Source organism: Hipposideros armiger, unplaced genomic scaffold, assembly GCF_001890085.2.
Source record: "Hipposideros armiger isolate ML-2016 unplaced genomic scaffold, ASM189008v1 scaffold_1198, whole genome shotgun sequence".
Classification (NCBI taxonomy): Eukaryota; Metazoa; Chordata; class Mammalia; order Chiroptera; family Hipposideridae; genus Hipposideros; species Hipposideros armiger.
This window is the reverse complement of record NW_017732548.1, coordinates 25,972-39,769: the sequence shown is the minus strand read 5'-3', so window position 1 is coordinate 39,769 and position 13,798 is coordinate 25,972.

Here is a 13,798-nt window from a genome sequence, read left to right as displayed (position 1 = left end):
AAATCATGTAATTAATGGATTAGATAAAAGAATCTTCAAGTGTTCTAATGCAAGATAGATGAAGCAGATAGAAGTAGAACCCATGAAGAAAATGTCCAGGTTCGCTGCCAAAGGCAAATAAATGTCTTATAATGCCGGGAAATGGCCTGGCTGAAGAAGATAACTATGATTTTCCCCTTATCTGCCCGCCTTAACATATGAAGGTAATGTGATTTTAATATGCCCATGTGTGAGAGAGGAGAGTGGCTTGTATACATTTCTTTTGCCTCTGATCTGATACAATCATTTTTACCCTCTCATAGCATAGGCCACTTCAGAGAAATGTCTTACACTTGTAGGTAAAATACACTAGTAACAAAAGGATGCAGAAAAGAGGCAAAATTTGTCTAATCCAGTGAAAAAGAAACCATAACAATGTTGGAGATAAATATATTTAAGTGCTGAACTGTCTTTGGAACCCCAGATCCAGAACTGAGCCTTTCAATGTTGCAGGTCTCAGAGTCGTCCCAGCCCCTGGGTAGAGATAGACGGATCTGTGCCCTGCCGTTATGGACGGAGCCATTTGCGTTGTGGCACTGATGGAGTTTACTGCTGCAGCTGCAGTGTTTTTGCCACGATAGAGATAAGCGCTGATGCAATCACACAGACGCTCCTGATATTTATGCAGATGTACCCTCTGTGGCTTGAAGAATTCTGCTTTACCTAATTTCAAATCACTACGAGGCATGATTGGGCCAGGACAAGGTTTCTCAATTCCTTGGAGCTTTGCTACATATTTCTGCCACATAAAAGTCAAGGCTTTATTAAATTAAATCATGGCCTCCTGATTGTAAGATCTGTGACTCCCACTCTTAATGTCAGAGTACACGCTTACATCCAAGACGGAGGATGTCAAGTATTTCTGTCCCTATCAGAGCAGATTCCAGTGTTTCTGAAACAGAGTTCAAAGATAACATCTTGCCAAATAGCATTTTGTTTTATATATTAAGAACATAAGCAGTGAAACCATTAATTTTGTTAAATAAAGAGCGATTCCTTTGGCTTGTATATCATCGCCAACAATGTGACTCCAGGATAAGGATTTAGTTAGCAATATTTTTGATTCATGAGGCAGAATAGCATGCATTGTGCTCTTCTGTAGCAACATCGGTTCTGCAGAAGAGGTAGTAGTAAAGAATGTATTTTTTATGAGTAAACTAAGCTGATGTGAATCAGAAGACATCCAGGAAGGAAATATATGCTTTTCTGAGGCGCTGTATTGCAAAGGCTCTTTTTGACAATAACCACACTTGCTGTTCCTGCCCTTTACAATATTCTGTAATTTCTAATGCAACATAAAGTAAATTTACACTTTCCTTTTGAAATCAGCGTTTGTAGGTCCTGCTATCAATCCCCCGTGTTCAAGTGTATTGTGTGGTCTGAAGCAGCATGACAGGGAGGTAAACACATTAGACAAGGAGTCCCAGTTCGGGATGGAGGTCCCACTGGGCCATTTACTGTCAACCTGGACAAGGCCTTTCAGAGTCTCGTTTTCTTAACCTATATAAAGAAATAACAATCTTTGACTATCTTATGGGGTTGCTTTGAACATTAAGTAATAAGGCATGTGTAAATTGTGAGGTCCTCCATAGATATAAGGGATTATAATGTAGGAGGCTTATGACACCAAGCTAGCCTTTTAAATTCAAGGCTTATTCTATCAAGGGGGAAAACAAAATAGCTGATAGATGTACTTAACCAAGGCAGACAAAGTTATTGGCTGTTAGGAGAAGTGGGGAGAGCTTTAACATCCAATAGATATGATATTTTAGAGATGGGTACCATCTCCAGAGGCTTCTAGTTCCCAGGTAGAGATTTGCAATCATTGTAACATTATTGTCAGAATATCAACAACCTATGTAAATGTGAAATATTCTATAGGCTCCATGTGATCAAAGGTAAAAAATATCAATTATATCTTTTTTTTTAAAGATTTTTTTTGGGGAATTGGGGGAAGGGGAACAGACAAGTTGCTGTCCTTTTGTTCTTCAGTCTAGCTGTGGTGGACGTTGCTTCACTGGCCCAAGTTAGCACCATCATTGCGCTCTTCTCAGGTGAGGCAGATCAGTCGCTGGCTTCTGGATGGCCGCTCACGGCGGCTGCTGGCCGCTCACGCTGGCTGCTGGCTGCTCACGCTGGCTGCCAGCTACACACGGTAGCCCATGGCAACCCACTGCCACAGGGTCTGAAGCCTATGCCGTCGCCGGCAACTCACAGCAGCCCAGCTCCAGGTTGAGCTGTTGTTCAGCATCTTAGCTGTGGAGGGCAGTGTCACTGGCCCTCATATGTGGGATCCGAACTGGGGCCCTCTGGCATCCCAAGCCAGTTCTTAACCAACGCGACACTCGGCTGGCCCTCAATTATATCTTTAATAAATGCCTTACACTCTATAAAATCATAGAATACTTTTATTGTATACCAAGATATAACTGTAATATGTCATTGAAATAATAATTCAGATTATTTATTACTCTTCCTTCATATGATTTTAAGGTAGCGAGTGATTTCTTGAAAGAGGTTATTTACATTCTTAAACAAAAAAGATATTCTTAGATGAAAATGTTTTATTCCTAAGCCTCATAAATTTTTTTAACTTCACCGTATATAAAGAATATTTTCTTGAGCTATTCCTCATAATTACAGACTCTCAGTGTTATAGAAGAATCATAAATTGCAATCAAGATTAATCTTTACATTGGGTTCTCAGTCATGCATACATTCAGCATCACCTTCAAGAATTAGAAAGGGGAACTTTAATGGCACAGACTATTAAATTCACAAAGTAATCCCATGAGAGGGATCTAAAAATGTATATAGTCTGAAGTTTGTTCTTCTACCGTGTAGTAAAAATATGTGAAATTCAAGTTTGGTTCTGAACTTATAAACTTACAAAACTCTACATAATTGTGCAGGAAATATTTTATGAAAAGTATCAGAAGTCGGTCAATTCAATATGACTAATAAAATGAGATTACCAATAGTGATTTTTTTTCTTCCTTTTTTTTTTGGTGATTGTTTTTTATTGAAGGAAAGCATTCCATCTGTAAATGTCATTCTCCTTAAAATACTCAAAATAATTTCCGAAAGAATACATCTTTTATTGAGTTTTTTGCATTGCTTATCAAAAAGTCTCCACTCTTTACACCTCATTTACTTTTGACATTATAAATGTACCTCTTGGAAAGCATCATTTCTTAAATAAATATTTACAAAATCACCAGGCCTACTTCTAGTGAAGGCGGTGTAGATTTAAAGATGAGAAGACATACTTTTTTATTTGTGAGGATAAACTGGATTTTCTCATCATTTAACAAGTCTTAAAATGATTATTTTCAAATGACAACAAATATTTTAAATCTAAATCAGAAAAATATTGTATTTATCACTGATCTAATGTGAGAGTGTGTGTGTATGTGTGTTATATATTACCATATAACTAAACTCAGCGGCTTATATTACCATATAAGTAAACTCAATGTTCATATTTCATGAACCCTTTGCTTGATTGGACTCACCTGGATGGTTCTGCTCTATGTGGTGTCAGCTGGGACTGCACACATCTGTAGATTTGACTGGGTTGGGTCCTTCAGTGTGTGTCATTCACATGACTGGCAGTGGTACTGGCTATGCAAGCTCCTTGTGTCTTGGTTCTTGTCCATATGATCTCTCAACTTAGGCTTGGCTGAGATTTCTAAGACTATGCCAGCTGGCTTCTGAATGATAGTATTTCAAGCATTGAAGGAAGAAGCTGCCAATCTTTTGAGTCCTAGCCTCAGGAGTTAGACAGCATCACTTGTGCTGTCTTCCAGTGATTGAAGCAGATCCCAGGACCAGCCCAGGTCCAGGGAGAGGAGAGAGCTTGCATCTCAGTGGAAGGAGGGATGGAAGAAAATCTCCGTGTTTGGTGAAAAATTGTTCTGGCATGCTAAAAATTGCTTTAGAATCTGTCATTACTTAGATGATTAGTTGCTTTTTTCTAAACATCTTTCCTCATTGTTTAATGATTCAAAACAGCTCATTGTAGAACATTAGGACTTTTGATCTGGTGCATAGCTTTAGAAAAATACAGGTTTGTAAAATGGCTACAGAGTGATGACTATCAGCACATTATAAATGGAAGAAAAAGCTTAAACTGTTTGTACTCCTTAGTTAGACCTGGTGGCTGACAGAAATTTGGAACACTGTTCCATATGCTCTTCATAGTAGATATTTCTAGTTGTTGCCTCTTCTTATTCATTGTCCGCTCTTTCTGTGGTATCGATTTATAATTGTTTAGCCTGACTAAAAAAAAAACAAACTACATTTCCAAGTGTCCATTGTAGTTTGTTGTGTGATTAAGTGCCAATAATCACTGACAAAAAGTGTTGGATGAGCCCTTCTGGTCTTCTTTCATTTTACTGTTGAAATTGTTAAATTAGCTGGACAAGGATCATACCCAGATATCACAGAGCTGGGAAGCTGAAAAAAGCCTGTTTCCCTGATGACGTGTGGAGAGCCTGTACCAGCCTAGGACTGCCAACTTGGGGATTTCTTTTATGTGAGAGACACCCACTTGGGTCTTGTACAAGCTACTTCTATTTTGGATTTGTTGTTGTTTGTGTTATAAGGAGCCAAACCTATTGGGTTGTCAGAAAAGTCATGACGCATTTTTGCAATGGAAAACAAAAAATACATCATGACTTTTCTGACAACCCAATTAATTCCATTTGATTCACTTATGAATCACTCCGGACTTAAACTTACTGAAAATATAGTCAACGTTGAGAGAGATCTTCTCTGTGGGTAATGTGTTACATGTGATTCTTGTTTTCTGCTTTTTTTTTTTTTTTACCAGATATTTATTTGGTGTTTTCAATGAATGAAACATTGAGTGTGCACACACATGCTTGTTACAAACAAGGAAAATTAAGAAAATAGTAAAGCTGGCCTCAGATAATATTCTGGTTGTTGTGTGCCAAGTCATGATTAGCCAAGGACTGTACCAAAGAGTATCAAGTTTTTCTTTGTTGCTCTGGTTATCAGAGCACCACTGAGAGTCCTAAGCAGAAAATGAGTAAGTCTAATTAAAATCAAGTAGAAAGTTAAATATTTTAACATCAGTATGACTTACAGTCAATGGTTGATACAAACAAAATTATGCAACATTTTTATGTAAAATAGAAATATTTAAATTCAGCCCTAAAATTTTATTTTCTTCATTTGAAATATGTTTTTATGCTCATGGTGCTCACTATTTTTTTTAAATAGCAGGTTTATTGGGATATAATTTACATACCCTAAAAGTTACCCTTTTAAAGTGTACGATTCACTGAGTTTTAGCATATGCACAGTTATGCAACCATCATCACCACCATCTAATTTCAAAACATTTTCAACCTTCTTGAAAGAAACTTTGTACTCATTAACAATTATTTCCCATTTAAGCCCTATCCCCTGCTCCTGATGAACACTAATCTACTTTCTGTTTCAATGGATTTGCCTATTCTTATCATTTCATATAAATGGAATCATACAACATGTGATCTCTTGTGACTGGTTTCTTTCACTTAGCATAATGCTTTCAAGGGTCATTCATATTGTAGCATTTATGAACACTTCATTCCTTTTTATGGATGAGTAATTTCCATTGTATGGATACATACCCCATTTTGTTTATCCTTTCATCAATAAATGGACATCTGAGTTGTTTCCACCTTCAGCCATTATGAATAATGATACTCTCAACCTTTGTATACAAGGTTTTTCATGGACATATGTTTTCATTTCTCTTGGGTATATACCTAGGAGTGGAATTGCTGGGTTACAGGGTACCGTTATGTTTACTCATTTGAGGAACTGCCACAGAGTTCCCCAAAGACATTGCACCATTTTATGTTACCAACGGCAGTAGATCAGGGTTCTGATTCCTGCACATCCTCCACAACACTTTTTACTACCTGACTTTTTTTCTTTTAATTTTGTTGGGGAACAGTGTGTTTTTCCAGGACCCATCAGCTCCAAGTCAAGTAGTTATTTCAATCTAGTTGTATAGGGTGCAACTCAGTTGCCCATGTGGGGATTGAACTGGCGACCTTGGTGTTATGAGCACTGCACTCTAACCAGCTGAGCTAACTGGCCACCCCCTATCTGACTTTTTGATTCTAGACAAACTAGTAGGTGTGAAGTGGCATCTCATTTTGGTTTTGATTTGCATTTCTCTGATGACTACTGATGTTGAACATCTTTTCATGTGCTTATTGCATATTTGTGTATCTTCCTTAGAGAAATATCTATTTATCTCTTTTGCTCATTTTTAAAATTAGCCTATTTGTCTTTTTATTATTGAGTTGTAAGACTTCTTTATGTGTGCTAGATACAAATATTTTATCAAATATATAATTTACAAATACTTTTCTCCCATTCTGTAAGTTGTCTTTTCACTTTCTTGATGGTATCTTTTGAAAGAAACTTTTAAAATTTTGATGATATCTGTTGTATCCATATTTTTTCTTTTGTCACTTGTTTGTGCTTTTTGTGTACTATCTAAAAATAATTGCCTAATCCTAGGTCATGAAGATTTATTCTTATGTTACATTTTAAGAGTTTTATAGTTTTTGTTTTTACATTTAGACCTGTGATCTGATTCTTGCATTATCTACAGTCTAGACTCGGTTTCCATGCCACCAAATCTTGGTGGTAGCTAAGATAATATCCAAATTTTGCTATACAATTTTATCTCAATTTTTTTCATGTTATGTCCCAGTGCACCTGAAGTTAAGATGATTCTTCTTATCATGATGACCTCTTATTTTTCTATTCTTATTCTTTTTTGTCACAGCTGTTGAGCTCACCATTTCTTTGTCCTATTATCATGACATTTTCTCCATTTTCAGTTTCAAACTTTGAAGTTTAGTGGTGAGGAGGACGGATTCTGAAGCCAGACTGTTAGATTCAAATTCTTGCTCTGCCACGACCCTGGTTGTAAGAATCTGGGGGAGTTATTTCACCTCTTACATCCTACCTCACAGGGTGATTGTGAGCTTAAATTAAGTAGGCACAGGTAAACTGGACAGTGCCCAGCACAAAGTGGTCAACGGCATTAACTATTATTTTTATTAGTAATGTTATTTATTAAGTCAACCACTATTGATCTAAATAAATATAATTTTTGTCAGTAAAAGTATTAGCTGGAACCTAACTTTCTAGCATGTTTAAAAAGAATGTCTACATGGTTAGCCATTTACTTTTCACAGTCCCTTCACCTTTTCACTATTACATTCATAGCTTTCTTGAAGAAATACAAATATATATGGGTTTCTTCTGAGGTGGCAGAATGAAATAAGATAAATTTTGATCTGAGAAAGAGTTTTTTAAAGTTGATAGGGCCTGATTCCACCTTGTCTGTCAAGCAGAAGGCAATCAATGGTCTTTCAGAAGATTTGGGCTACTTTTATCGGAAGAGATACATCTCATATAGCAAGCACTAAGAGCGACCACTTCCTCCTGTCTTTCCACTAGCCAACTCCTTCACAATAGTTTGATTTTCTCATTATTATCTTGAAACCCTTTTCTTGTAGCTCTGCATCTTCTCTAATTAATATTTCTAAAGCATTGTCCTTTTGCAAGGAGATCTTTGTCAGAAAAACTAAGCATCAAGTCTGCAAGTTTTGGACCAGGTCTTTTCAGCATTGAGGTGAAATACAAGCTTTTATGTTTCACCATAGGTACAACTTTATAGCATTTAAGAGTAGAGGATGGGAGAAATGCTTTTAGGAAGAATGCTCATTAGCTTTTCTGGTTTATCAATTTTCTTCTCTTCTCTACATTTACTTCTACCCAACCTTCCAATTGAAGATAATTGCAAACAGTAATAGCTTTCTTCAGCCAGTGCCCTAAAATCAAAATCATCTGAGGCACTTGTAAAATTATGGTTGACAGGGTCTGGCCCTTGAGCTCCTGCATCAGGGTCTTTGAGTTTAAGGTTGTACAGATAAATATTTTAAAACTAGCAGCCAGAATATATATTTTCTGTATTCTTTTTCATTTTGATATGCCTGTCAGTCCAAATTTGAACTTCTGGGTATATTCTTTCTTTCTGAAAATTTTTATACCTTTGTCTTTTAGTATACATTCTGGGAGATTTTCTTGCATTTCTAACTTATCTATTGAAAGCTTTATTTCAAAACCATATTAAGTGTTAGGTGTTCTTTTCTAAATATTGCAAATTGCTGTTCTTTTTTTTTTCTTGATAGCATCTCAAATGGTATAGATTTATTTGAAATTAACATGGAAATAGGTTTATCTAGTAGTAGGAATATTTCCTAGAAATTGTAGGATGTTTAAAATGATGAGGGAACCCTAAAGAATGTTTCTGACTTTAAATTTTTAGTGAAAACTGTTTCCTTCCAGTTTTATTACTAAAAAGCTAAGACTTAAAAAAAAATCATCATGCTAATTTTATTCTTGTTTTCTATATGTGATAGTCTCTTGACTATCTTTGAAGATACAAAAAATAGCTTTTGGTTTTATCTGGTGTTGTTTATCTTGGTTTTTATCTCAAATGTTATAGGTTTTTCTTGGCTTTTGGTGACTTCAGATATTGAGTTGAATTCTAGAAAGGGAGTGATGGGTGGAGCTCTGTGTATAGGAGAAGGGTTAGTAGCACTAGGCTTTTCTTTTTTTTTTTTTCAGAGTGAGTGTTGAAAGAGCAATCTATTGGGTTGTCGGAAAAGTCATGATGTATTTTTTCTGGTTTTCGTTGCAAAAATGCATCATGACTTTTCCAACAACCCAGTATTATTGCCAAGAGTCAGAATCAAGAGGGCTGTATTGAAGGGTCCCAATCCACTCACTAGCTATCCTAGCTATCCCCAGATCTAAAAAAATAATTTGGAAATGATCTCTGCTTTTATTTTTTTTCTTGGCGTTAAATACCAGCTACCTACACTCTTGCATGCAAGGATGAGGACATGGGGGTAGAGTGGGTACTGAATCGATTGTCCTGTAGTGTACACAGACCTACAATCAATTACTCTGTTTTCTGCCTCCCTTCTACCTCCTGTCTTTTGTCTTACCTGCTCTTTGTCTTAAGTCTGGAGTCTTGATTAGCTCTATTGCACTGAGTCCTAATTTGTTTTTAACTCCGGACAACAGCTTCCACAATTTTATCTCATTTGTCCATACCCATCTGTTTTGTCTCCTAGAAATATGTTGAAATAGCTCATCTGCTAACGGCCTCCATCTAGTCTTAGAGGCCTTTTTTTCCTGTACTATCATTTGAATGGGGTTTAATGAAGAGAGGAGACAAAGCAAATGCTCAAACCACAGCCGTGGACAGCTGATCTATCACGCTGGAGAGTCAGAGCGATTTCAAGTGATGTTTTCCATTCCTCCCCAGGCTCAGCTATGAATTCAGGTCTGACTCTTCAAAATCAGGTTGACTGCCACTTCTAAAGTACATTGACAATTAGCCTCATGAAGTGATGCTCAAAGATTCTTTCTGCTGTTAAGATGCTCTGTCACGAGTAAGGGCTGCAGGTAGCACTTTGGTGTCTGCCTGCCTGTGTTCTGACTCACGTGTACTATCTTTGCCAAACAATTCTGTAGTTTTGACATAGCTACACAATTGTTCCCCCTTTTGGTTATTCGAGTGGAAACCTGTGTGGAGTTTAGTGCCCACCTCAGTTGCCATTTAATTTGGAAGTCAATTCCAAGCCCTTAATTTACAAATACAGATATTAAGGTGATGGTGACATACCTAATTAGTGACAGAGGTGGAGTTACACTTAGGCCTCTGACTGCCTTCCTCATGCTGTTTCCTAGCACACCACATCTGTCCTGGGGCATGAATTATTCCAGGGTAACTGATATCGTGGACCACAGGTATTAACCACTTATTCTATCTTTCTGTCTTATATTCTGACTATTGAATTATTCTTATTTGTGTTGAGCTAAAAGTCGTAGCCCAGTAGCTAATACTAGTTGGTGCTGGATTTTTCTTAGGGGCACAAAAGTAAGTTCATTTTCCATGCAAAGACTTTATCAACAAATTTGTCCTCTTTCTTCTATGTTCTGCCCCATGAGTCTTTCTCTTTTTCTGATGACACAATCTTGCTTTTTTCATCAGATTTCTTTTCTTGGTTTTTAATTATGGTAAAATACCCATAACATACAACTTACCATCTTAATCATTTTTAAGTGAACAGCTTAGTTGTGTTAAGTCCATTCATAGGGCCAAGGATTTTTGCATCTGTGTTCATCAGGGATATCAGCCTATAGTTTCATTTTTAAATTTATTTTGTACTGTCTTTGTCTGATTTTGGAATCAGAGTAATGGTGGCCTTGAAAAATAAGCTTGGGATTTTTTCTGTTTTTTTCTTGATTCAGTCTCAGGAGATTGTATGTTCCTGGGAATTTATCCACTTTTTGTGTGTTTGTTTTTGTTACGTTGGGTGTTTTCTGTTACCTTATCTTCTAAATTGCTGACTCACTACTCTACTTCATCTAATCTGCTATTGATTCCTTCTAGTGTATTCTTCATTTCAGTTATTGTATTATTTATTTCTGACTGGTTCTTTTTTATAGTTTATATGCCCTTCTTTATGCTTACCATCTCTTTGTTGACATTCTCACTAAGTTCCTTAAACATTCTCATTACCAGTGTTTAGATCTTTGTCTCTGGTAGGTTGGTTGTCTCCATTTCACTTAGTTCTTTTTTATGGATTTTTCTCCTGTTCTTTTATTTGGGATGTATCTATACCACTATCTCTATATCTATCTGTCTATCTCTCTATCTATCTATCTATCTATCTATCTATCTATCTATCTATCTACCAATCATCTATCTATATTTTGTTTCCTCAGTTTGTCTGCCTCTCTGTGTTGGTTTCTATGTATTAGATAGATGTCCTATGTCTCTCAGTCTTTGCTGGTGCCCTTATGTAGTTGGTTCCGTGTGGTCCAGTCTCTCTGATCACCTGCACCGTGTGTTCCAGGAGTGTCACTTTGTGTTGGTTGTATGTGTCCTTCTGTTGTAGTTCCGCCTTGATTGCTTTTGGCTCATCAGTGGGAGGGATTGACTCTCATTCTGACTGCTTGTGAGGCTTGGCTATGCCCACAGTGTAGGAGCTGCTGTGTGTGGACTGACCCCTCAGAGAGGGATTTGCCCCAGCGGGCTCTTGTGCCTTTGAAACTACCCTTTAGGTATGCTGTTTGTGGGGCTAATCGGGCGGTGCTCTGTTTTAGTCTGAAGCAGGCTTCTGGGTGTGTTATTTCTGATGCCTCTTGGGAGGGGCTCCCATGTAGGCCAATTTCAGCTGTTGCCTGTGCCCAGCCTGGGTTACCTGATAGGAGCTACAAAGCTGTATGTGGTTGATTGCTGCTTGTGCTTGACCTGGAGGCATGGTGGTGGTGGTGGTGGTGGGGGGTCTCACTGCGAACCAAGGCCAGCTGCCATCAGTATCGGGCCTGGAGCGTCTTAGCAAAAGGGTCAGGGCACTCCTAGGCCTGTTTCTACCTGCCGGCTCCCCCATAAGGCTCGGCTGCTAAAAGAACCTCCTTAAGTACTAGACTAGTTGTCTTGGTGCTGACAGTGCCCCTGCAATACCACCGGTGTTGGGTGAGGGCACGGTCCCAGGGAGTCATGGAGTTGGGGCGGGGTCCCAGGGAGTCATGGAGTTGGGGCGGGTAGAGTTCACAGCGTGAGTACAGATTCGTTCTTGCACCCAGTGCCCAGCCTGTGGCCACTCCACAAAATGCACAGATCCCTGATAGCTGCCTATTACAACAGGATTTCGTACCCTCTCCCTATCCCAGCCACTCCTCTGAATTCCCCGCATTTGTCATATTCCACTCGAAAAGGTGAGGTCCAAATAACACACATTAATCCAGGCATAGTCTGAAAGTCAGGAGAAAACTCATTCTGTTATTACATTTCTGTAAAAGAATGCATGAGATTTTTTGATTGCCTCCTGCCACTGTTGACTCAGATTGAGCTTGACTATCAACTCAAACTCCTAAACCCTGTAAGCCACTTCTTCCCTGATGCCCTCCCCCACCATTGAGTATCACCAGGCACAAGGAACATTAGAAATTTCATACTAAGGTCATAATGAGATTTTTAAAATCTGCGTAGGATCTGCATGATGAATGAATTTTCTTATGCAGTTTCTTCTATAATAACATTTCATATTTTCATTAAACTTTGGTTCATAGGTAGAATGAATGCAGTGACTTTGGAAGATAGAAAATAATAAAAATTATTAATATGCACTAACCCTGCTCTCCAAATTTATGTTCTATAATGATCCAGAATTACAACACTGAGCACGTTTTTATTTTATTTTTTCCCACTGAAGGCACAGACATGAAATTGATTTTTTTTCTTTGCAAACACACATTACTTTGCATTTAACAGACTAGCAGTTCTCAAAAATATCTGTGATAAAATGGGCTGTGAACCCAGGTATAGCTCATTAGTTATTATCAAGAATATCAAAGTTTATAAATGAGTTACCTTTTGCTAAAAATTAAGGTGGACCCACGGATCTCACTTACCTGCTTTCTGGTATGTAAAAGAGTGTTGAGTTGTAATCCATCAGCTGGGTGGAAATTGTACATAATTCACAGCCTTGTCCTTGAAATTCAACTGTAATTAATGTACTGCTAATACATGAGAGATTATGAATCATTTAAATTCTTGTAAATTGTAATTTTAGGTTTTTTTTTTAAATTTTTACCAAAGGTTAAATTTACAATAAGGAAAAAACCAAGCATAAAGAGAGTGTGAGTAAGAATGTAATTCTACATTACATCCATGGGATTATTAAAAAATATTTTAGGTCCCAGATATTCTTTGTTTCATGAAAGTCTGGATAACCATGGGAATGTGAACATGTGACCATTGTCCATTACATACATCAAAGTTGAAGAAAAATATTGAGAACCACTAATGTAGGCAATTAAAATAATACACATCTAGTAATACAAATATATATAAAAAAAACCCACCTGATACATGTATAAGACTGTATTTTATGCGACACCTGAAGCCTTTAGGCAAGTAACTACCTTGAGCTTGTCAAAATCCCTAACAATGTAATTCACTGGCCTCTGTTAGGGTAGAATTTTTGTTAAGTAGTCATTAGATTACATTTTAACCTATAAAATAGTATTAAGTATTAAAAGTATTAAGTTTATCTTTGAATTTGGAAAATTGTTCAGCAGTTATAGCTTGCTGATAGTTTTCCCCCAAATACACCTAGCTTCTTAAAGCCATATTGGACTTTCAAACAATATCAGCACCTTCAGATAATACAGACAAAATACAGTTGCTAATAAAAAATAATTTATGTATTTATGTATCAATAAACAGGGACAGAAAATTTTTAATATTTTTTTCTTTTTTTTATTTCTTTTTTGCCAAGAATCATGTAAAAAAATGTAGTCAAGGTGCTCAACTTGTATTTCTATTAGCTTTATGTGACTATAATTTTCATAGTTTATCTAGTGTTTTATTTTCTGATCCTTAGGTCATACTTCAGTGAAATCATATTTTATTGATTAAAATTTTTTAATTAAATTATTCTATTTAAATTGTATAGCAATATCATTACTCTTTTTTTTTAAGATTTTTATTGGGGAATTGGGGGGATGGGAACAGCGCTTGGGAAATGGGGGAAGGGGAACACACAAGTTGTTTTCCTTTTGTTCTTCATTCTAGTTCTGGAGGACGTTGCTTCACTGGCCCAAGTTGGCACCATCATTGCGCTCTTTCCGGGTG